Here is a 26,423-nt window from a genome sequence, read left to right on the forward strand (position 1 = left end):
CCTTCCTTCCTTCCTTCCTTCCTTCCTTCCTTCCTTCCTTCCTTCCTTCCTTCTTTTCTTTATTTCAAGAATATTCGCACAACTAGAACAATGGAAAATCCCCCCCTTCATATTTTTTTATTCATTTGCAGATCTAGGCATAATGCCAACATGGGCTTTGCATTTGTGTCAACTGTTCAGTAATACCTCATGCATTGGATCTGTGCTCTCCAACTTTGTGAGAATGACACTAAAGATTCAGTCGTCCTCAGAAAGGAATAAAAAATTGCCTAAAGTCTCACTTGGTAAAAATAAACAGGTGCAGCATTGCCCCATAAGCCCATTCTTAATTCAAATGCTCTAAGCAGACTACCTTGCCTCAGATTTCACAATGTCTAGTCACTACCTGCCCAATGAAGGAGGCTTCCATTGATATTAATGCTTTTGTGGTGAGCTGAAACCAGATCTCACCCTTCATGTGCAGAGATTTAGTATTTGCTAAATATTCCCACTAGGGAGATGGGCCCAGGTTGATGTCCTTCTTAGACTGATGCATTAATTGTTTTCAACGTCACACCTCAACTCTATTCTGTATGCTTCAATCATAGCAGTTAGAAACCTGCCACCCTGTAAAGTATCTTATTTTTTGCCTTGTTCATTGGCAAAGTCTGGAACTGCTTCTTGGCTAGTCCATTTTATGCTTGGAGGGTGAAAATTTGTACTCTCTTCAGGTTCCATAGATCCTCTAATAGACAAATTGTGCCCTCGCTTTGTGCCTGTCAGCTCTGTTTATACAAAGTACTTGGAAAACAGGCTACTCTAATCCAACTTACCTTTCAGCTGGCAAGTCTCCTGAGGCATCTGTTCTAAGACCAAGAGAACATTTGAAGGCTTTAAATCTGATCTTTCAGACAGCTGTACTAATTTAACTAAAGGGGGCTACAGAAGGGGACGGAGGAAAAATCTATAAAGTGTTTGGCTGACATTTGAAAAAAGAAATTGGATGTTTTCTTGTTAACCTTTAGAGCAGCACGTTACATAAATTGTGACAATGTTCCCAGATTAAATGAGGATAGATGCCGGCTTTGGAAAGCTTGTTTTTAGATTTATAACTACAGCAAATGAATACCACTGATAACCTTATCTGAATGGAAATGTGTATATGTGTATATGTAATATGAAATATTGCATGAACTGTGCATATAACACACATATATATATTATATACAGGCATTGTTGATCTCATTTGGGAAATAGCTCTGACAAAAATATAGGATATGGTTTCTAAGTTTTAATAGTTCAACAACTCATTGTTTTAAAACACTAAAACATCTGGATTGAAAGTGAAAAATGTAGTTAATTATCTGGATGTTTGTGAGTATTTGGATGTTTAGCATCATGTAGACAACATCCAGATGACTGACGAAATTTATTGCTTTTCATCTGAAGGCATAGTGCCATGAGACACAGCCCATAATGAGATCCCTACCTTTTGGGAAAACAGGAAACTATAAGTTACAAAGAGAAAAAGCAAGAATATTCACTAGAGCAAAGGAATAACCAAATTACCATTAATGGTGAATATCTAAGAGACCTTTTTTTAAAAGTTTTTTCTTCCATCCAAAAATGATTGCACTCATTAGTTGCCTGGCTGAGGCTTTGAAAATAGATGGAAAATGTCAAATATGCCCTTGTTTTTACATTAAAATGTTTCTACTTACTTTTCAGCATCACATAGAAACCCTTAATGATTAAATTATATTTAACTTCCTTTTCTCCATAGTAGTTATGTAATTGTGCTAATGTATTCACATGCTCAAATTTGTACCAGGCTTAGATGTGTAGTCTGTGGCCATACAACACAGGGAAAATAAGCAACTCCTATAATGAGCAGCTGGATGGCACAGTGGATAGAGTGCTAGCCTGGAATCTGAAAAACAAAAACAAAAACCCCCAAACCTCTTCTTTTTTTTTTTTTAAACCCTTACCTTCTGTCTTAGAATCAATACTGATTATTGATTCCAAGGCAGAAGAGTGGTAAGGGATAGGCAATGGAGGTTAAGTGACTTGATCAGGATCACACAGCTGGGAAGTGTCTGAGGCCAGATTTGAACCCAGAACCTCCCATCTCTAGGACTGGCTCTCAATCCACTGAGTTACCCAGTTGCTCTCAAAAATCTCATCTTCTTGAGTTTCAAATCTGGCATCGGACACTTACTAGCCATGTGACCGAGAGCAAATCATTTACCCCTGTTTCCCTCAGTTTCCTCATATGTAAAATGACCTGAAAAAGTAAATGGCAAATTAGTCTAGTTTTTTTTGCCAAAAAAAGTCCAAAGGGGGTCACAAAGAGCGGCATGTGACTGAATGACAAAACAAGCATCAAGCCTAATGCTTTGCTTTCACTCCTACTATGATATGTCAAAGGAACCTAAACAAATACAGACAATGAATTGGCCATTCTAAAATTTGGGATCCTCCATTTTATAAAGTTCTACCCTTTAAAATATTCTTTCACTATGGAATAGAGATCATCTTTTTCTACCTAAGGGTCATAAATAATAAATATAGATACCTAAGGGAAATTGAGTCTTTTTCAAATTCAAAATATAAAACTCTTCCTAAATAGTGAGGTAGACAGGCTGAGATGGTAATTAACTTCAGTTGATTTATGACAGATTTAAAAGTTTTTTAAAAAATCTTTCAAGTTTAACCTTTGGATGAATGAAGTAACTAAGAAATCATCACCTTTGAATACTGACAAAGAGTACCTAATCTAAAATAGGAATTTTTTAGCTTATTCAAAATTAAAATACAAGGATTTATGTTCTCTCTACCTTCTTCCTTCCCCCCATGCACATATGGAACAAGAGATATTATAGATTAGACTTGGACTGGGTTTACATAATGACATGGAGACTGTTGAATTCTGTAAAAAAAGAATAAAACTGGTTATTTGGCATCTTCAAACTAAACAATACACCCAATTCTCTGATAATTCACTCTTCCACCAGTTGGGTTGGAATGTCAGACCAGTGAAATCTATCAGATTAGAGACATCAAATTTTAGAAGTCTATCTCTTTATTTGTTGTTTCATTTTGAATCAGTGTAGAAACGAAACAAGAAAACAAAAAATAGAGAAAATTTTTGAAATAATTTTCCTACTATTCTGAGGTCTGCAAAATAGGCTAATAATTGGCTTAATAAATTCTTTGGAGCACATTGTTTCACAGCTACAGACATGGGCTACTTTATCAGACAATTACTTGACTATCCAACAAAGCCACCTTCTTAAACATTCCAAGATGTTGTTTGGGGGGGAAAAAGATATGAAGTGTGATGTAAAGTATTAAAATACTTAAAAGCAAGGCTGCCCTTCTTTGGTGAATGGAAGTGCCATTAATGAAGGTATATAAACTTCAGAAAATAAGAGCAGTGTGGGAGAAGAGATTTACTTCAAGTGAAATCCTCTGCCCTGGAAGGGTTAAACGTTAACAAAGTTAAAAAGCAGAATCAGGGTCCTATTAGTCTCGAACACTAATCTTGCTGACGGCTGAAGTGTTTCCTTATTTTATCCATATTTATTATATTGAAGGTGGTTTAGATGGTGGTGACTAATGACCAAACATCTGGACCTGTTGACCTTTAAAATCCTTTAGCCATTGCTGTTCACAATTAAGTGCCACATGAACAAAAATTATATTTTTGCCTGACCAGCAAAAACTAGCCCTGCAAAAATGAAGAAAATAGCAGTGATTATGTTCTTCAGCAGTTTTGTGGGTTTTTTGTTTTTGTTTTTAATTAAACCAACAACCACTAGAGTTTGTTAGATTCGTCCTATGAAACTACAGCACCACATGTAGCTTCCTAGGAGAGAAGGTGTCATGAAACCTAGCTGGAACCACTGAGTTAAAATAAAATATTCCAGAACTTTTGCTAGATTCTTAAGTAAGTTGAGAAGCATTGATTCAGTGCTTTCTGGGGCCTTGTTAAATTATTGGATCTGCTTTTGTTTAAACTTAAATATTAGGTGCACAACTTATTTATGCTACAGTCTGCCCCAATTGCCCAAACCTTAAATATTTTTAGACCCGCATAAGGTCCCTGAATTTTTGGTGCTGCCCCATTTGCCACATTCAGAATACTTGTGATATCATTTGAACAAGGCTTTATTGCTACCTGTTTAGCCTTTTTTGTTTGTTCTTTTAATTTTTTTAAATTTTTAACTTTTTTCCATATTACATGCCAATACTATTTTTAATAACTGCTCTCTGATATTTTGCAACCACTGTTCTCTCCCTTCCTCACACTTCTCTCCCTTCCTCAAGAAGGTAGATAATATGATAGAGGTTGTACATGCATTATCATACAATATATATTTCCATGTGTGTCATGTTGTGAGACAAGACATACCACTTGGCTTAGATAAAATTTCATGGAAGAAATAAAGTGAAGAATGGTATGCATCAATCTGTATTTAGACCATCGATTCCTCCTATGGCAGTGGATGTCCTTCATTGTCAAGTCCCTTGGAGTTGTCCTGGATCTTTTCCTTGTTGATATTAGTTGTCATTCACAGCTGATCATTGTATATTATTGTTGTTACTGTGTATAACTTATCTAGTCTTCCAACACTCATAATCATTCTTTCTTCAAGACAGATAGTACTGTATCCAAATGCCCTTTAATAAAAGAATCTTTAAACTAAAAGTTTCTTTCAAGCTAATTTCTTCCATCCTCCTACCTCCAATTTTTCATTTCCACCATGCTCTTTCTCTTAACATGAAATTACTTCTCAACTCCTGCTTCTGGGAGTTAGGTACATATATAGTCTACAGATGAGATAACTGATGGCAGCAAATTAAGTGATAGTTAATGGTAACAATCTCTGAAGCACAGTGGTACTGTAACTGTCAACTTCTTTCTGACCTAATATTGTATCTTTAAGACCATATAGCCTTTTAGTCAGTCATTCACTGAACATTTATTAAATGGCTTTAATGTGTCAGGCTTTATGCTAAGTGTTGGGGATATAAAGAAAGAGAGAAAAAATCATTCTTGCTCTCAAGGAGCCAGACAACATGCAAACAAGATAAACTGAGAGGATTATGAGAGGCAAAAAAAACTCAGAGTAGCAAGAACAAGGAAAATATTCCTGCAGAAGGTGGAAATTTAACTGAGATTCAAAGCTGCCAATGAAGTCATGGAAGCCAGAAGGTGGATATTAAGAGGGATTGAGTTCTAGGACCGTAAAGTAGCCAGTAAAAATGTGTAGAATTGGGAAATGGAGGATCAGACACTCAGTCCATTTAAAAGTCAAACAGAATTATCTAGTTATTCCTGGAGGTAATAGAGTCATTGGATTGTACAAAACAGGAATGGGAGTGAAATGGTCACATATGTGTTTTAGGAAGGTGAATTTGACAGCTGAGTAATGGATAGACAAGAATGGAGAAAGACGAGTCAAGGAGACTAAGGCAATTGCAATAATCTGGGCAAGGAGATGATGACTTGTACTGAGGTGCTTGTAGTATCAGAAGATAAAAGGGGCATATATATATGTAATATATACATAGGTATATCTATATCTATCTATCTCTATATCAGAGAGATAGATGGAGAGATACAAAGAAAGAGAGAGAGGCAAAGAGAGAGAAAGAGATAATATAATATTAAAGGAAAAGAGAAAGAGAAAAAGAGAGAGAAAAAGAAAGAAAAAGAGAGAGAAAAAAAGAAAAATAAAGAGAGAGAAAGAGATGTTAGGTAGAAATGTCAAGACTTGGACTTCGATTGGATAAGGGGGAGGAGGAGGTGAGAGAGTGAGTCATTAAGAATGACAGCTAGCTGAGCGATATAAAAATCATGGTAATTGATGTATTTCTTTCTAGGTTTTCCCTGGGAAGAGTTCCTTATTCTCAATTAGTCAGTCAACAAACATTAAGTACTTACTATGTACTGTGTACTCTGCTAGGTTCTAGGGATACTAAGAAAAAGGTGAAATAGTCTCTACTCTTAAGAGTAGGTAATATGAACATTTATGCATGCACATATGTATATATATACACACATATGCATATGTGTGTGTGTGTGTGTGTTTGTATGGAATAGGGACTGAAACTGTGATTACACTGAAATAGAGAACTTGCAGATAAAGAAACACCCTCTGCCTAACATAGATTCAAATCTCCTCTGCAACTTCCACATTGTGTCCCAAAACTCTTAGTGCAATTTAAGGCTATTAAAGCTACTTACTTAAATTATTTAACCCATGGGGTTTAGGGCTCTATTTATGCTATTACAGCTTAAGACTGAATTAAAAATCTTCTGTCTTATAACCTTAGAAAGTTCCCAAGAGTAGTAAGGTAGTAACTTGCTCAAAATTGCACAATCAATATGTTAGAGGCAAACTTCAAGTCCAATGTCCCTGGCTTGAGGACTGTTCTCTGCTCACTAGACTGACTCTCATATGCATTGTATAAAAAGTTATTAATGGAGAAAAAAGCAATTCAGGGATAGGGAGGAGGCATTAATAATAATAATAATAATAGATTGTAGCTAACATACAGCACACTATTTTCCAGGAGCTATGTTAAGTGTTTTATAATTATTATCTCATTCAATCTTCAGAACAACCCTGGGAAGCCGGTGTTATTATTATTTCCACTTTAAGGATGAGGAAACTGAGGCAAACTATATAGTCAAATAACTAGCCCAAGACACCCAGCCAGTAAATGTTTTGAGGCTGCGTATAAACTCAGGTCCTCCTGACTCCAGCTACTGTGCTACCTAGCTTCATTAGACTATAAACTCCATGAGAACTGAGGCCCCTACCATTTAAGCACAAAGTTCAGCACATAAAAGGTAGTAAATTAAGTTTTGCTGGATTGAGTTGATTAACTTTGGTGGGAAGTAAAGAGCTACTGGTTATCTTCCCCTTCCTAGACCAGAATGAATATTAGTTTCAGGCTGGCTTCTGCTCTGGCTCATCTGCCTTGCCTCAGTGAATGGAAGCAAAATTAACTACTTCACTTTCTGATCTGAAAAATGGAGAAAACAGCGAGCTTGAGGATAAAATGAGATCATATTTAAAAGTAAATCTTAAAGCATGATATCAACACTGTTATTTACTATTATCACCATTTAAAAAAGAACAATCGGTCTGCTGAAACAGAGAAAATGTCACATAATGTACTCCGTGTCAATGCTCGAGTCACAGGGAACTAATCATAAATACAGTGAGTAAGTAAGCACCTCTTGAGTGTCTTTGAGGAACTCATTGAAAATTTGGATAAAAATTTAAAGTCAGCAGGAACTTATGTTCTTATCACTGGTTAGCTGTTATGGGGGGCTTGTACAAGAGAAATAAAAGATAAGAAAAATGAAAGTGGAAGAACTTAGAATGCATTTGGGGAAACAGGAAACCATATCTGGAAACAGAATTTTTGAGCTGGAAAGGACCACAGAGAGCATATAGTTAGTCTAGACCCTTTATTTTAAATGCCAGGCAATGAGTGTCCAGAAAAGTGAGTGCTTCCCAGGGGTCACAAAGCTGCTACTAACACTGATAAAGCTACATCTAGAACACTAGAAGTCTCCCAACTCTTATTCCAAGGATTTTTCTACCACTCTCTACTGCTTCTAATAAAATGCTTAGTTGACTGATACAAATGACAAAAGCTATGTAGGAATTCAGTGGAAAGAAAGCACCAAATAGCTCCCCCTGTGATGGAGAGGCTTTATGTAGGAGGTAGCACAAAATTAATTAAATGTGGATATGATTGCCAGATCAGAACTACAGATTATGAAAGATTGGATAGTATATCTCAAAAAGCATAGCTGTCAAGAGTCAAGGAGAGAGGCCATTGTTTTTCACATTAGAGTTTAAAATATGAGTTGACTGATAATCCTGTTGCTAGACTTGCCTTTAGCATTTCTGAAATATTTCAAAATCTTTTCATTATATTTTGGAGACAAGCACCATTTTGCTGATGAGCAAACTGTTAAGGCAAGATGAAATGACTTTCTCATAGTCACAAAGTCAATCAATCAAAAGACTGAAAATAGAATCCACATGTGTGGACTTGCAGAATTGTGTTTGAGCACCAACCACCACTCTCTCATCACACTATATTAGCTCTGTTTCTGACCAGAGAAGATTGTTAATGGTGAGTCTGATTAGAACATGAAATATGTTCCCAAGAGAACTGACAGAGACACTATCCAATGACTAATTTAAACTAACTAGAGAAGCTGGAAAATATTCTCAAGTGTTAGGAAATGTAATTCATAAAATAGAGTGAATTTTATCCTCCATATAGATTGATCAAATCCACCAACACTGAAAAAGAAAGGAAGAAAGAAGCATTTATTAAAAGCCTACTATGTGCCAGGTACTACTAAGAGGCATTTACTCAGTATTAAACACATTACAAATATTCTCATTTGATTCTGTAAGTCTAAAAATGAATGAATATTCCAAGTATTTAAATTTTGATAGGATTTAAGAAAAACAAAGTGAGAGAGAAAGGAGTTCCTTCAGCCAAGTGAGCAGAGCAAAGAGCCAGAGACCCACACCTGCCCTGCTCAAGCTGAAGCAAAAGCCCAAAAGCCTCAGCAGCCTGGGTATCAGCACATTTATAAACAAACCCTGCCAGGGCGCAAGACAGAAATGCAAGACAAGGGAAGAGCAAAGAATGCTGGGAAATGAAGTCCCCAGGGTACAAAATTTTAAAACACGATTTTCATGCCAGCCTGGAGAGAGTGTTGCTCTTATTATCCACATTTTACAAGTGAGAAAACTGAGACAAATCAAGGTTTTGCTACTTACACAGGGTCACATAGCTAAGATTTAAATTTAAATTTGCCTCTAGTCTAGATTTAAATTCCAGTCTTCCTGACACCATACCCAAATCTCTATTTACCATGCCACCTACCTGACTGGAACATCTACCCTAAGGTTATGTGAGTATGCTGGAGCTGGCCACCATATAATTTCCCACTTCTAAGTAGAGCAAGTGGGACTAGATATGTAATTTCTTTGGTATAATAGATTCCCAGATTGGGAAACTCTACCAATGCAGGTCAGCACCTTATCATATGCAAGCTAGAACTTTGGCAGGATGACCGACTTGAGAGATTAAATGATTTGGCCACTGTTACACAATTCATATGTAGCAGACAATTTGAATGCAGGCATGTGAGGCTTTCAAACCAGCTCTCTATCTATTATGCCCCATGCCTCTCCTCTATTGTGATACAATGATAGAGTGTGAGAATTATTTATATTGAGTTTTCATTAAAGTTATGTGGGAATTTTTTGTTTTACTTATTTATTTTTAAGCTAGGAGTATCATGGTTGGAGTTGCTTTGAGGCTAGAGTGAATTTTTCCCCAATATTCTTTGGGCATTTTTTTTTGCCCATAATAAGTGCTTTTTTTCATTCATTCTTTCAAAATAATTTTTAAATTTTTATTCTTTTATTATTATTATTCCAAATGTTTATGAAACCAAACAAAACAAACATACTCTATATAAAGAAAAATATATTACTCAAATGAAATCACAAATCTCCTGTATATTTAGCTTACTATTTTTCATATCTATTGAACAGATCCCATCAATATGTGTCCTAATGCCTCCCCACCTTCCCTGTGTCACATATGATATCATCAGGGAGACCAACATGTTCATATTAACTAAGTTTTTGATATTTTATCTTTCTGGAGGTAGCATTCTTAGCTTATTCTTCTAGTATTAGTTCTGCAACTGTGCATGATGTTCTGGTTCTACTCATTTCATTATTCATTATCTTGTATAGTTCTTTCCATTAAAAAAAATCGGTCTGCTCATCATGTCTTATGGCTCAGTAGTATTCCATCACAACCATATACCATGATTTATTCAGTCATTTCCAGTTGATGAGCATAACCTCAGTTTCCAGTTCTTTGCTATTACAAGGAGTTGCTATAAAAAATTTCAGAACATATAGGTTCTTTTCCTCTTCCTCTGTTATCCTATGGGAAAAGCTCCAGCACTGGTATTGCTAGGTCTAAAGGTATATACAGTTTTCCAACTCTCTGTGTATAATTCCTAATTATTCTTCAAGAAGGTTGGGTCAGCTCACAGCTCCACCAATAGTATATTAGTGTCTCCATTTTTTCACATCCCCTCCAATATTTGTCACTTTGCCCTTTTGTTATTTTAGCCAGTGTGGTGGGTAAGAGGTGACATCTCAGAATTGTGTTCTGCATTTCTCTCATCAGTAATGATTCAGGGCATTTTTATTCTTTTATACTGTGTATATCATATGAATACCTCATTTATTGTCATTTATTTTTAAAAATTATTATTTTTATGTATCACAAATTACATATAATAACAAAGTTCCACGTAAGTTTCCCAAAGTTATATGATTCAAATTTTCTCTCCCTTTTTCCCTTCCCCCTCCCAGAGCTGGCAAGCAATTCAATCTGGATTATGCATGTACTATCACGTAATGCCCCTTTTCTACCCCTGCCTGATTCTGATATGTTCCAAAGCACTTTATAGAAATACAACAGAGACAGGCAATGCAAATATTACCTTTTTTTCATAAATAATAGTAGCGCTTATTAGTTGCACAATTTCAAGTTCCTAAAGCATTTTGTTCACAGAACACTTCTAAGTAGAGCAAGAAATAGTATTATTATTATCATTATTATTATCCCTAGTGCAGGTAATGAATCTTGTCTGCCATCATAAAGTTTAGGAGATGGAAGAGTTGGGATCCATTTTCATATATATTGATATAGACAAAAATATTCTGTCAAGTATACATGACATCTCTTGTCAGTTATAGCCCAAAGTTGAGAACTGGTTAACTTGTAATGAGGGGCAGAGTCAAAAAATGAATCAAGAAATAAGGGGAGGATGGGTATATGTGGGGGGGGGGGTTCAGTTAGTCAGTGAGCTTTTAAGACCTATAATGTGCCAAGAACAATGTCAGTCACTCAGCATAAAAAAATAATAATTAAACTATTTGCTCTCAAGGAATTCATATTGATCAAAGGAGATAACATGTCCAAGTATAAGTATATGCAACTAAGTTTAGTGTGGTGGATAGAGCACTGGAGCTGGGTTCAGGAAGACTTAAATTCAAATCCAGCCTCAATCACTTATTATTAACTCTGTGATCCTGGACAATTTACTTAACTATTTGCCTCAGTTACCTCATCTGCAAAATGAGCTGGAGAAGGGAATGGCAAACCACTCCAGTATCTTTTCAAAGAAAACTCTATATGAAGTCACAAAGAGTCGGACACAATTGAACAATCACCACAACAGCCAAGTATAAGTCAATGTGGGGAGAAGAGTAACAGCTGGAGGAAAGGTCAGACTGTGTGAGAGGTAGCAGATGAGCTACTTTAGGTATAGTAAAGTAGTGTAAAGAATATACCCAAAAATGGGGGATGGTCTCTGCAAAAATGGCAGAGCTAGTGAGGGAGTGAGTATGTGTGAGGAGCAGTAAGAAGGCCAGCTTGACTGGACTGTAAAGTACATTAAGGGAATTAGTGGATAATAAAGTTGGGAAGGTGGTTTGTCACCAAGTTGTGAAGAGCTTTAAGTACCCAGCAGAAGACTGTATAATGGTAAAGAGGAACAAAGGGGAAGCATAGAAGAATTCCTAAATCTGATTGTCTTTAATTTTTAGTAGGGCTATTTTCAGTTCAAGAGAAGGGAAAGTCCCACCAAGATAAAGATTAATAGACTTTATATGGATTATATTGTCAATTAAAGAGCAAATTTAAGGTCTCTTTAAAATCATGTTACATTCATTTTCAAGTCAGTCTATGTTTTATCAAATAAGTGGTACAATATATGCTGCCAATACTCTATAACTGCCTGATTCCTAAATATGCTAATTTTTTCCTGCCAATGACTCATTGTCACCCTCTCAGTATAAAATAAGGTAAACTACTGACCTAAAAAGTACTTTTTGTTTTTGTTTTTCCCTTCAGGCTTAAGAATAGATACAAACAAGGGGACATCCTTTCTCTCAAATCCCATACTAGAATAACAATTGTAGTTCATGTCAATAGGTTAGGACACAGGCAGTCAAAAACTCATATTTCAGCCAGGCACAAATCTCTTGGATTCTAGGCCTCTTTATCCTAGAACATGTTGATTGTTAAGAATTAAGCATAATTCTGACTCTCCTGACCTTTCATAATACTTTTTTTTTTCAGAATCTATAGTAGTTTTTTATATTTTTCCGTATAAAGCCAGGTCAAGTAAGTTCCTGGGCAGAATTTTCAGTTCACTTCTTCTATCTTAACAATTCTAAATATGAATCTGAATTTTGTGAACTCAGTTGAATAAAAAGTAAAAACTAAGTCTATCAATATAAAAGTTGACTGAATAAGCTGGGGAATAAAAGTTGTCTGGGTATCTAGCTATAGTTTTAAGGTGTGAAAAATGTAAGTTATTTTAGGGTGCTTCTGTGATAGTTTATCTTCATTTGTCATCAAAAAAGGAATTCTCTTTCCTTTTTATTTCCACATAATACTCAAGACCATTAAATAACACTTAAAAATAATTTTGCTGCCTCAGCAAACAAATGCCATGATGCACTGCTCTTGACCTTCAACTTAATAACCACATGATCTGTCCAGACTGCCCAAGGGTGAATTCAGAATCCTACAGTGTTGATTCTAAATGTTCCTCAGCAAAGACCTTTTTTCTTGAAAGCCTGACTCCTCAAGAGATTATTTTTATCCTCTCTGGTAATATCAGTAGTTTTTCCTTTTATTCTGAAGAGAAAGCTAAAATTAAGTTTAGGACCTTTTCAGTTTCTGCAAAATAGATTTTCCCTTGTGAGAGTATCTAGAGTTTCCCTTTTCATTAAGAAGGCAGAGCAGAAAATTTTAAATAGAATACTAGTAAGAAGATTCCAGCAAGTGATCATGAGAGTCATTCACTATGATCAGGTGGGATTTATACCAGGAATGCAAGGATGGTTCAATATTAGGAAAACCATCCACATAATTGACCATATTAACAAGCAAACTGACAAAAATCACATGATTATCTCAATAGATGCAGAAAAAGCCTTTGATAAAATACAACACTCATTCCTATTGAAAAAAACTACAAAGCATAGGAACAGAAGGGCCTTTACTAAAAAAAATAAACAGTATTTATCTAAAACCATCAGCAAACATCATCTGCTGAACAAATGGCTGAACGGAGATAAACTAAATGAATTCCCAATAAGATCAGGAGTGAAACAAGGATGTCCTTTATCACCTTTATTATTTAATATTATACTAGATACACTAGCAGTAGCAATTAGAGAAGAAAAAGAAATTGAAGGTATTAAAATTGGCAATGAGGAGACCAAGCTATCACTCTTTGCGGATGATATGATGGTCTATTTAACTAGAGAATCAACTAAAAAGCTAGTGGAAACAATCAACAACTTTAGCAAGGTTGCAGGATACAAAATAAACCCCCATGAGTCATCAGCACTTCTATATATCTCCAACACATCTCAGCAGCAAGAATTAGAAAGAGAAATTCCATTTAAAATCACTAGGCAATATAAAATACTTAGGAATCTATCTTCTGAGACAAACACAGGAACTATATGAACACAACTATAAAACACTCTCCACACAATTAAAACTAGATCTAAATAACTGGAAAAGCATTAATTGCTCATGGGTAGGATGAACTAACATAATAAAAATGACAATCCTACCCAAACGAATTTACTTATTTAGTGCCATACCCATCAAACTACCAAGAAACATTTTTTACTGAATTAGAAAAAAAAAACTATAACGAAGTTCATTTGGAAGAACAAAAAATCAAGAATATCAAGGGAAATATTGAAAAAAATTGTGAAGGAAGGTGGCCTAGCAGTACCAGACCTCAAACTATTCCATTAAGCAGTGGTCATCAAAACAATATGGTACTGACTAAGAGACAGAAGGGAGGATCAGTGGAATAGACTTGGGGTAGGTGACCTCAGCAAGACAGTCTATGATAAACCCAAAGATCCCAGCTTTTGGGTCAAAAATGCACTATTTGATAAAAACTGCTGGGAAAATTGGAAAACAGTATGGGAGAGACTCGGTTTAGATCAACATTTAACACCTTACAACAAGATAAACTCAGGATGGGTGAATGATTTGAACATAAAGAAGATAACTATAAGTAAATAAGGTGAACATAGAATATTATACTTGTAAGATCTTTGGGAAAGATTTTAAGACTAAGCAAGAGTTAGAAAAAATTACAAAATATAAAATAAATAATTTTGATTATATTAAATTTAAAAAATTTTGTACAGACAAAAGCAATACAACTAAATTAGAAGGGAAGCAACAAATTGAGAAAAAACCTTCATAACAAAAAACTCTGACAAAAGTCTAATTACTAAAATTTATAAAGAGCTAAATCAATTGCACAAAAAATCAAGCCATTCCTCAATTGATAAATGGGCAAGGCACATGAATAAAGAAATCAAAATTATCAATAAACACATGAAAAAGTGTTCTAAGTCTCTTATAATCAGAGAAATGCAAATCAAAACAACTCTGAGGTACCACCTCATACCTAGCAGATTGGCTAACATGACAGCAAAAGGAAAGTAATAAATGTTGGAGGTGATGTGGCAAAATTGGGACATTAATGCATTGCTGGTGGAGTTGTGAATTGATCCAACCATTCTGCAAGGCAATTTGGAACTATGCCCAAAGGGTGCTAAAAGACTGCCTACCCTTTGGATCCAGCCATAGCACTGCTAGGGAAAAGACTTGTACAAGAATATTCATAGCCATGTTCTTTGTGATGGCAAAGAATTGGAAAATGAGATGCCCTCCCACTGGGGAATGGCTGAACAAATTGTGGTATCTGTTTGTGATGGAATACTATTGTGCTCAAAGAAACAAGGAACTGGAGGAATTCCATGTGAACTGGAATGACATCCAGGAATTGATGCAGAGTGAAAGGAGCAGTGCTGGACTATTCGGAAGCTGTGATTGGTCCCTGTGAAGAGGGGAAGGGACAAGAAGCCACTCTAAAAGGCCTAAAGGCTGCCAATCATTCTTTGTCCTGGAATATGAGAAAACTGACTCCTTTTAAAGTAGCTCATTCTACTTTGGAATTGTTAGGAAGTTTCACTGACACTAAGTCTACATTTATCTCATTGCCACTTTCTTTTATTGTTTATAGTTCTGCCTTCTAGGGTCAAGTAGTAAAATCTGAATATCTCTTCCACATAAGATATTTGGATATGACTATCACATTCCAAACCCCACAAATGACTTGCTCTTTTTTAGACTGAACAGTCATAGGTCCTATAGCCATTTTCAATTCTGATACTTTATGAATTCAAGTATTTATTTGTCATTCTTTTTGTCCTCATCTGGACACTCTTTACCTTGATAATTACAGGAGTTAAATTTTTATGGTTTGACTAAAATATATAAAAATTATAAATAATGTAATGGTCACTGATTTAAAATATTATCACTCAAAGTCAAAATGACTTTTAAAAGCTTTTATTTATAAAAGAGGTGGAGTGAAAGTAGAGAAATACAAAAAAAAAAAGGGATAGAGAAGATGTGTAGCCTATCACACTAAATATTGCTCAGGTGCTTGACTCAGCTAGGCACACTTTGTTAATCCTCTCAACCAAAGTTAAACTCTTTCTGGAAGTCAGGAAAGGAAAGCCAGCTTTATACTCAACCAAGTTCCCTCCAAGAGGTAGGTCAAGATGATTCAAGCTGAAGATGACTCCTGAAGCCAACTCTTCATGAAGCCAATTCTCTTCTTGAAGTCTATTTCCTTCTTGAAGCTAACTTCCCAGCTCTTGAAATTCAGATTCTTTAGTGTAAAAACTGCTAAATCTTGTGTTATTCTGACTGTGGCTACCTGATATTTGAATTGTTTCTTTTTGACTGTTTGTAATATTTTCTCCTTGAACCAGGAGTTCTGGAATTTGACTATAGTCCTTGGAGTTATGTTTTTGGGAATCTCAGGAGATGGTTGGTGGATTCTTTCAATTTCTCTTTTACCCCTGCTTCCAGAATATCAAGACAATTTTTCTTAATAATTTCTTACAAGATTATGTATAAGCTCTTCTTTTGATTATGGCTTTCATGTAGTCTGAGAATTCTTAGATTATTTCTCCTGGATTTAATTTCCAGATCAGTTTTTTCCAATGAGATAGTTCACATTTCTATTTTTTCATTCTTTTAACTTTGATTGTTTATTAATGTCTCATGGAATCATTAACTTCCATTTGTCTGATTCTAATTTTTAAGACATGATAGTCTTTAATAAGCACTAGTACCTCCTTTTCCATTTGGCAAATTCTACTTTTTAAAAATTCTTTTCTTCATTGAATTTTTGTAACTTTTACCCATATGACCAATTTTGCTTTTTAAGAAGTTCTTATTCTTCAGTGACTTTTTGTACATTGTTTTCAATTTGCCCAATTCTACTCTTTAATGAATTTTGTTCTTTAATGGATTTTTGTAGCCCTTGGTCTAATATTTTTTTAAAGCATTATTTCCTTCAGGTTTGCGTGCGTGTGTGTGTGTGTGTGTGTGTGTGTGTGTGTGTGTGTGTGTGTGTGTGTGTGTGTGATTTCTTTACCAAGCTGTAGACTCTCTTTTTATGATTTTCCTGTATCACTCTCATTTCTTTTTCCCATTTTTTCTACCTCTCTTATTTGATTTAGAAATCCTTTTTGAGCTCCTCCATTAATTCTTTTTGGGTTTAAAACCAATCTACATTTTTCTTGGAGGATTAGATGTAGCAATACTGAATTTGGTGTCTTCCTCTGAGATTGTATTTTTGCCTTCTCTTTCATCAAAACAACTTTCTATATCAAGTTTCTAAAATTTGCTCATTTTCCAGACTTTCTTTTCTTTTAATTTAAAAAGTTGTAAAATTGGGCTCTGTTCCTATATGGAAGTGAGCACTGTTCTAAACTTCAGGTTCTTTGTGTAGCTTCTATCAGAGCTGGCTCTAGGAATATTTTTTCAGTTATTCCAAGGTGGTATGATATAAGGGGAAATGTGATTAACATTTTCTTGTTTTGTGTTCTGGCCTGTGAGCAACCATAAGGACTTTTTTCCACCTTGAAACTGTGACCAGGGTCTCCAACTCTCCTGAGACCACAAGCGCTTATGTTTATTTATTAGTGCTCTTCCTCACCCTGAGACCACTCCCCAAGACAATGTACAATGTAATAGAATCTTGCAGCGAGAGCCAGCAAAGGGACCCCTGTCATCTCCTTCTGAGCAATTGTCTGACTTCCCTTACTGTATGTAGCTGAGAGTTCCAGAAACTTTTCCTATTGATTCAGATGCTACCAAGTCCTGTTGTCACTATAGGACCTGCCTTGGCATGCTGCTTTGTGGTCCATTTCTACCTTTGTTCCATAGATCTTTTGTCCTGGCCTTCTAAGTTGTTTTGGGATAAAAATTATTTGCTCCATTTTTTTGTGAGTTATGCTAATCCAGAACTCATTTTGAGGTGTTATATCATGGTTGTTTGGAGGGTGATATGGTAAAGATCAGGTGGATCTGTGGACCTTCTCCACCATCTTCCTATTACAATATTTTGAATGTTGATGCTGCCATCTCTTATGTTAGCTAATCTTCCCAGTCATTGATAAAAATATTATAAAGCACAGGGATTAGAAGAAATAATATTTTCTTCAAGAAGAGAGCCAGAAAGTATTGGACATGATATACATCAAATGGAAATTATACTTTATTTTTTTAACTGACAAGAAATGGTTGTTCATTGGAATCAGTGATCAAAGATTGAACTTTCTATATGTCAGAACATAACCTGAGAACAAAGGATAAAATTGATATTAAATTAGAAAAATTAAAATGAGAAGAATGTACATAAAATTATTCTAATCCAATTTTTAAAGCAATAATTGATTCTTTAAAATTGAAAATAGATAAAATAATTTTATTTATGGCAATCAAATTATTACAATTTCTTACAGAATTTTAACTAACATAAAATAACTACCACAAAGAAGAGACAAAAACTTGTTCAGAAATTTTCTCGGGTATCAAACATTTTTTTTTCCTTCTTGATTCCCTTTCCCCCTTACCTTACTTACTTCTCTATCTCTTGATATGTATTCACCTCTAGATTTCCTTCTCTTCCATCCCTTTTCTTAACCCCTTGTCCTTTCTCTTAATCCACATATCCTTTTCTTATTCTTTCACTTCCCCAAGGGGAATCCAAGTTTCTCTCTTATCCCATCTCCTTTCCTTTGTGTTTCTCTCTATGTCAAGAAAATGTTACCTTTCTAAATTTGTATGTTCTTTTCTCATCCCAGGTCTGATAAGAGTTGGGTTCCAGTACTTCCAGCCATATACCCCCTAATCCCCTTTCTCTGTGGCAGTTCCTCTACTCTTTCTTCCTCCAATGAGATAGCTATTCCACTCTGCCTCCTATGATCTATTTCACTACTATTTTGGTTCATTCAATTATATTCCCTCAATCTTGAGTGTTCCATCCATACCCGCCCCTTCAAAATAGTCAAGTAATGATGCCATTTCCAAAGGCCATAAATGACTTTTTCCAATAGGAGAATCAATTTGAATTTTGGGATTGCTTATGATTACTCTTTCATTATCCGAGTACCTTTCTTATAGATCAAATTTTCTGGTGAGTTGATTTTCCCCCCCAGGAATACTTGAAACTCCCTTAGCTCATTAAATATCCATTTTTTATTTATTAATTATGCTCATCTTTGCTGGATTTGTTATTCTTGCTTGTAAGCTCAGTTCTTTTGTTCTGCAAAATGCTGTTCTATGTCCTGTGTTCTTTTAATGTAGCTGTTAAGTCTTGTATTAATCTGACTCTAGTTCCACAGTATTTAAATTGTTTTTTTCTTGTTGCTTATAATATTTTCTCCTTAACCTGGGGGCTATGGAAATTAGCAGTGATGTTCCTGTCCATTCATCTTTGGGTCTTCTTGAGGTGATAATTGTTGGATTCCTTCAATTTTTATTTTGCTTTCAATTTCTAGAATTTATTGGTAATTTTCCTTGATGGTTTCTTTGAAGATGGTACCTAAACTCTTTATTTTCATCATAACTTTCTGGGAGTCCAACTATTCTTATATTATCTCTCCTAGATTTATTCAGTTGTTTTTGTGATAAGATATTTCATTCATTTATTTATTTCATTCATTATTTCAGGCTTTTGATTTTACTTTATTATTTCCTGTTCTTAGGAAATAATTAGCTTCTGCTTGTCCTATTCTAATTCTTAATAGTTTTCTTCCATAAGTTCCTAGATATCTTTTTCAATTTGGGAGATTTTTCTTTCATAAATTTCTCAATTTTCTTGCATTACTCTTATTTCTTTTCCAAATCTTCTGTACCACTTTCATTTCATTTTGGGGGTCTCTTAAGCTTGTCAAAAGATCTTTTTTGAGCTTGTGGCCTTTTGTATTTCTTTGCTGTTTTTATAGTTGTTTTTATTTCACCTTACTCTGAGATTGTACAAATGTCTTCTCTTTCCCCATAATAGCAGTCAATATTTGGGTTCTTTCTTCTTTGATTGCTCATATTTATTTATTTAGATTTTATCAGTCAGGCCAATAGACTTTAATTGTTGCCTTTTTTCTGGGGCCCCACAGCTCTTGCTGTCTTGGTGTATGTTATCTCAAGTTTCAGTATTTTCTGTGTATATATGTCTCTGTGTGTGTTTGTTTTTTCCTGTGTCCCATTTAGTTATTGCAATTTTTATAGCCCAGAGTAGGATATACTACCCTTCTCAGTTCAAATCCCAGTCTATGATTGATCTTAGGTGCTCTAACTGGAGCCCATGGACAGTTCAGCCACAGCAACACTAAACAGCCAGTTTTCCTCCCACTGTGCTGATGGTCCTTGAGTTTCTCAATAAACATACTCACGGGTTCCTGTTCCTTTCTTACTCCTCCAGTCTTACTCTGCAAAACTGGTCAGAGCAGGCATTCAGTCCACAGTTCCTCCTGCCTTAAAAGTAGCTCCTTTGATTGCAATGAGGCTTCAGTTCCTGCCCTAAGGGCCTGGCACCTGCCAACTTTGAAGTGTCCATTCCTTCAGTCCCCAGCTATGGGTCAGCCTGTGTCATGGAGTGAAGGCCAAAACAGACACAGCTACTCTCAGTGCGGTCTGCTTGAGGATTCAGGCTCCTTGACTCAGAAAACAATGAATGAAAGACTAATCCTGCCCTCTGGGGCTGCTTTGTGGATTCCCTATGTTTGTTCTTCTCGAGCACCCAGGGCCTTCTGTGGCAGACAGAGGCTAGGGAAGTCAGAAACCTTTCATCTTATTTACCCTTAGGTCTAGACTCTATCTCTTTTTGCCCCCTTTAGTGTTGATTTTATGGAATTACTTTTAGTTGTTTGTGGGGGTTTTAGGAAGACAAAGGAAAAAACACAACAAAACTTCACACCCTCATCCACCATCTTCCCATCAGATATAAAACATTTTCCTTGCCAGGAACAGAAACCAGACAGGAAAGTCTAGCATCTATCTAGAATATAAGTTCATTTTCCAGACAGTATCAAGTTGGATAGAGACAAAGATTAATAAAGTATTTATTAATGATCTACTAGGTTAAGTTTTGAGGATAGAAACATAAGCAAAAAAGCAAAGTTTCTACCTTCAATGAGCTTACAATCTAATGGGGAAAGATAACATATAAAATGGAATTGGGAATTTAGATGTAAGTTGTAATGGGGAGAATGTCAACTTAATAGGAGCAAGCCTTCTGGAGAGGTGGTAGAAAAGTATGGAGAGTGAGGATTGGAGTCTGGAGTGAAGGGAACATATTCAAGGAACTTTATGAAATGATGATCTGGAGTAGATTTTTAAAAATAAGACCACAAAGTAGGAGCATTTACAGAATGAGATGAATGAGATGTTTGTTAGTAAGAAAGTGGAACAAGTCCAGAGAATGAGGAATGGAGCCAGGAGTAAACTGACAATGGTGTGGTAATTTATAAAATGGTAAACTGGGCAAGATTTTCACAAATCAGAACAAACATTGGCAAGATGGGGGCATTTCCAGGGGAGAGAAGTGCTAGAAAACAGGTAGAGATCAGTAGAACCAGGAAAATTGTTATGAGCCTTGGCACTTCATAAACCAGTAAAATTATTGGAAAATAAGGAAAATAAGCCTTTGAAGACATTGGCATGAGAGCCAATTGTCAGATCATTCCAAGAGCATTCACAAATGAAACACTGATATTATTCCAGGGATGCTATATGTGTATAAATTATGGAACACCACATTGTCTTTTCTTTTTTTTAATTTTGGAATTCAGTTATTTGTTACATTAATGTATATATATATATGTACATATATATGTATTGCTTATTTCTTGCTTATTTCTATTTATCAATTCTTTTTCTGGAGCTGGGCATACACAAGTTGCTCTTCAAAAAATTATTGCTGTATATGATGTTCTCTTGTTTTTGCTCATTTAATTCTTCATAATTGCATGAAGGTCTTTCCATTTAAAAAAAAATTAAACTGCTTGGCATTTCTTATAAAACAGTAGTATTACATCACAAAAGAATCAAAACTTTACATGTGAAAAACTAAACTAGAAGAATGTTTGGTAGGTGTAAGTAGATGCAATGCATTGTCAATGATGATTCATGAGCAAGAAGTAATATAATGGACATTATCCACAATGTGTATATAATTAGAAAAAAGTTGTTGCCCTGCCATGTAGCAAGAATAAGAAGTTAGTTTCTTAGTTGTGTGAACATCTATATGAAGCTACCGTAGTACACTTACTACTGAAACTCAAATAAACTTAAAATTATCTTATCAATTTAATTACATTTGTTAAATAAATCTGTAGAATATGTTGATTAAAATGAACATTTATAATGTATCCTATGCAGTATAAAAGTCAAAGAAATAAGGGAAAATAAAGTTTTATTTGAATCTTTCAGTTGTTTTTAACTGTTCATCTTTTATGGCTCTCTTTCTATGAATACAGGTGTGCCCTTCTATTGATAATGAGAGAGATGTCCATCTATAGAGGAACATCTTGCACTGGTACCCACTAAATAATATATTGAGACCTAGACAAAAATTCCAGAAAACTGGGTAGATTCCTTATGGAGAACATATTGAAGTACAAGGAGGAGTAACCACAGGATGAGAAGAAAGTCTAGATAGAGTATAATCTTCAGTTGTAGGAGTAGTAAACACACTAATGAGCAGCAGATATTTCAAAGTAAAAAGATGTTTCTTCTAAAAATAAATTTCATTTCTTTTCCATATAACTAAAATATTTCCTTAAAACTCAACTCAATAACAATATAATATGCCTTTTAGATATGTATTGTAAACCTAAATATCTAAATATATTTCATAAATATAAAGAGGAAACATAAAAAAACATGAAAGGTAAGAATAAAGCTGTCTGTTCATATGTCACACATTATAAATACTTATTTTAATAACCATATTCTACTTCATTTACTATTATATAATTGACTTAATGTGCTAATAATTTTTCAAATGGTTTAATTCACAAGATAATTTATATGAACTTAGTTGAAATTTAACAATAATTTTTTTTTCAGCAGTCACACACATAAAATCACTCAACTGTGCATTTGGGTGCTCAACCATCAATATATATTTTCTTGACTTTGAATAAATGACAGACTATGAGAGGAAATCTTTACTATAGAGTAATTTGTAGCTGAGAAATTATGACACCCTGACAATGGATTAAGGAAGGGAATGCTTTGCTTATTTCAATTCCTCAACTACCCTTGTCTTTTCCTCTACTCATTCTACAGGTTACATTTTTTGGAGTAGTGTTACCTAGCAATGGCTCATTTGCATTTGTTCACCTATAGAATTTGAAATAAATGTAGTTTAAAGTACATTAATCTGCTGACAAATTGGCCATTCAGTGATTAATTATATTTTTCAGCTGTCATAACAGTCAGATTCCAACTAGTTAAATGAAATTGACAAAGATTTTGATCTGATTGATCACTGTTTAATTAGCCTAATTGAAAAGAAAATAGACCAGTTGACTCAACATATATTTAAGCTCAGAATGTATCCACTTTTGTTTTACAAAAAGATCGTTTTTCAAAACTGGTGGAAATATGGAATATTTTCCCTCCTCATCTCTTAGTTTCCCTGGCCTCCTTCCAGACTCAGCTCAAATGCTATGATTTGTAAGAAGCTTACTCTTGTCCTTCTACATGTTAGCACCTTCTCCTCTAAAACTTCCTTCTCTAGTCTATATATACATCTTGTAGGTACCTAGGTGTTTACCTATTCTTTTCCCTATTATAATGTTTGCTCCTTCAAGGTAGGGAATGATTTTACCTTTCCTTGTATTCTCAACACTGCCATATAATAAATGCTTGATCAGAGAAGGGGCTCAGTGGATAGAGAGCCAGGCCTGGAGACAGGAGGACCTGAGTTCAAATTTGGTCTCAGACACTTCCTACCTGTGTGACACTGGGCAAGTCACTTAACCTCAATTGCCTAACCCTTACCTCTCTTCCATCTTGTAACTGATACTCAGTATAGAGTATAAGACAGAAGGTAAGGGGTTAAAAATAAATAAATAAATAAATGCTTATTGATTGATTATGAAATGCATTAATGTTTAATCCTGAATGTAGATTCTTCATTTTCTTTCCCTTTCTGTAAATTGATCTATTCCTTATATATTTGTAGAATTGTTCAAAGATAAACTTTGTAGGGATTTTCTCATTGTCAACAAATTGATTACATTTATATAACAGATTTTGTTGTCATTACCCAATTGATTGACATCCCCTTATTATCTAGTTCTCAGTCCTTATGAATGGAGTTATAAATATTTGTATGTGTATGGGTCATTTACCTCATTTTTTGAGGTCTTTAGTGTATAGGCCTTGTAACAGCACAATGAATAGATCATTGGCTTTGGAGTCAGGAAGACCTGCGTTCAAATCCAGCTCTGAATGGACACTTGTGAGCTATGTAACTCCAGGCCAATAACTTAACCTCTGTCTGCTTCAGTGTCCTCATCTATAAAAAAAAAAAATCAGGGATAATAATAGTACCTTCCTTCCAGGGTTATTCTGGGGATAAAATGAAAAACTAGCATCTTTAAAGTGCTCTATCTACCTATCTATCTCACTATTTATCATCAGCTATAATTATTAATAGTAGTTTCCCTTGGTCAAAGGAATATGTACAATTTTATTCCTTTTTGTGAGGGGGGCATAATACTGAGGAAAGAAACAGTCACAAGTCCAGAATGGCCATACCAATTCATAGCCCCAACAAAAGTACATTAATTTCCAGTATATTCCATAACATATTACATAAAGTTCATAATTAATACAATCATGTTGTAAGAAATGTCCATGGGGAAGGTATAGAAAAATCTGGACTTTTATCAATTCATGCAGAATAAAATGAACAGAGCCAGGAGAACAATAACAAAATTGTAAAATAAACAACTATGAAATATTGGAGAATTCTGATCAATGCAATGTGCATAATTCCAATGATAAAGTATGCTACACATTTCAATAGCAGAGAGATGATAGATAAAACATACATTATGAGAAATGCATATTTTGACATGGTTAGTCAGTCTGTAAGCACTTATTAAGCACCTACTGGTTTTCAAGCACTCTACTAAGTGCTGAGAATACATAGAAAGGCAAAAGATAATCTGTTCCCTCAAGGAGCTCACAATCTAATGAGGGAGACAATTTGTAAAGAATTATGTACAAATGAACTATAGACAGGAGAAATTAGAAATAATAATGGGAGGAAAGGACTAGAAGAAAGAGGTATTGGAAAATACTTCTTGTGGAAAAAGTAGGATTTTATTTGGGGCATGAATAAAACCAGGGAAGTCAAGAGGAGAAAATCACAGACAGAACTTAGAGATCCCACATCAAAGATAAAAATACTTCAAGAATTCAGGAAAGAGTTCAAGACTCAAGGAACCACAATTTAGGATCAAATATGACTTGACTGTTTCTACGTTAAGAGAGAGGAGATCTTGGAATACAATTTTTCAAAAGGAAAAAACTACTGGTTTACAAATAAGAATAACATACCCTGCAAACCTCAAAATAAACTTCAATGGGAAAATGGATCTTTAAAGGAATAAAGGTGTTTCTGATGAAAGTTCAGAGCTAACTGGAACTCTGCAATACAAACACAATAGTCAAGAAAAACCTGGAAAGGTAACTTTATTTGTATGATTGGAGAGAATCATACAATGATATAGAATTATATAGAATATAGAAGATGGATGAAGTTTCCCTTCAGACCTTTAATGCTTTGAAAATGTATTGAGGGTGCTAAAAAGAAAAAAATAGAGATACTAATGGTAAATTGTTTCTTTGCTAACAGGGGGAAGAGGAGGAAGAGAAGAAAAGAAACACATCGATTTAAAATGGAGGGAGAAAGAAATAAGACCTGATATTTGCTCAAAATTAGGGTCCAATAAAAGAAAAGCATACAAACATAGAGGGGGTTGACGGAGCAGCTTTTTAGTTTTATGTAAAATTGTCAAAAGAAGATTGAACACACATATGTATTTTGATGGGAAAATATATCAAACTTAAAAAAAAAGACAGAGGATGGGGATGATTAAGAGAGAGGATTAATACTGAGGAAAGAAACAGTCACAAGTGAAATAAAATTCTTCATACTAAGATTACTAAGACATTAAAATGGGCTTATAAAGATGAGAAAAGGAAAAAAAGGGAATTTCAATTTAAAGGATGGCAGATTACTTATGAGACAGGTAACAAATGTATGAATAAACTGTAGTATTTTAATTAGATGGAATAGTATTGTGCTGCTAAAGGCAATTTCATAGAATCTTGGGTAGATTGAACTGATGTAGAATGAAGTGAGCAGAGAAAGGAGGACAACTTGTGCAAGAACAGAAACATTATGAATAAAAACAATTTTGAAAGACTAAAGAGCTTTGGTCAATGCAGTGACCAAACATATCTCCAGAGGACTTAGCATGAAACATGTTGACCATTCCTAACAAGGAGATGATGTCTGCAAGGTAATGTGAGAATTAAAATTAACATACAATAACTCATGTATTATTTTTATAAGATTTATTAAAATAAAAACTAAAGTAAAAAAAAAAGCTAATTAATTCAAGATGTGATCTCAATAAGGAAGAGAAAAGAGAGAGGGAGGAGCTAAAGAGAATTACAAACAATAATGAAACAACACAAAGGTGAGGACACAGGGAAAGGGATCCTGGGCGATGAAAAAGAATTGTGGGAAACGTAGTCCTTGGGTTCAAGATTTTCCAACTACACAGTTAAAAAAAAGAGACAGCTATTTTTATTCATGACAACAGGATGAATTTCTCTCCCCCTACTCCTCTACTCCTGTTTCA

General features: G+C 34.8%; 1 long non-coding RNA gene across 1 annotated transcript; it reads left to right on the forward strand.

The window, feature by feature from the left end:
* Nucleotides 1–11,300: 11,300 nt before the first annotated feature.
* LOC103099558 (uncharacterized) lies at nt 11,301–25,525 on the forward strand. Its single transcript, XR_472858.2, has 2 exons — nt 11,301–11,386; nt 25,409–25,525. It is a non-coding gene; the product is annotated as an uncharacterized LOC103099558 (long non-coding RNA).
* The last annotated feature ends 898 nt before the right edge of the window (nt 25,526–26,423 follow it).

Source organism: Monodelphis domestica, chromosome 5 (assembly GCF_027887165.1).
Source record: "Monodelphis domestica isolate mMonDom1 chromosome 5, mMonDom1.pri, whole genome shotgun sequence".
Classification (NCBI taxonomy): domain Eukaryota; kingdom Metazoa; phylum Chordata; class Mammalia; order Didelphimorphia; family Didelphidae; genus Monodelphis; species Monodelphis domestica.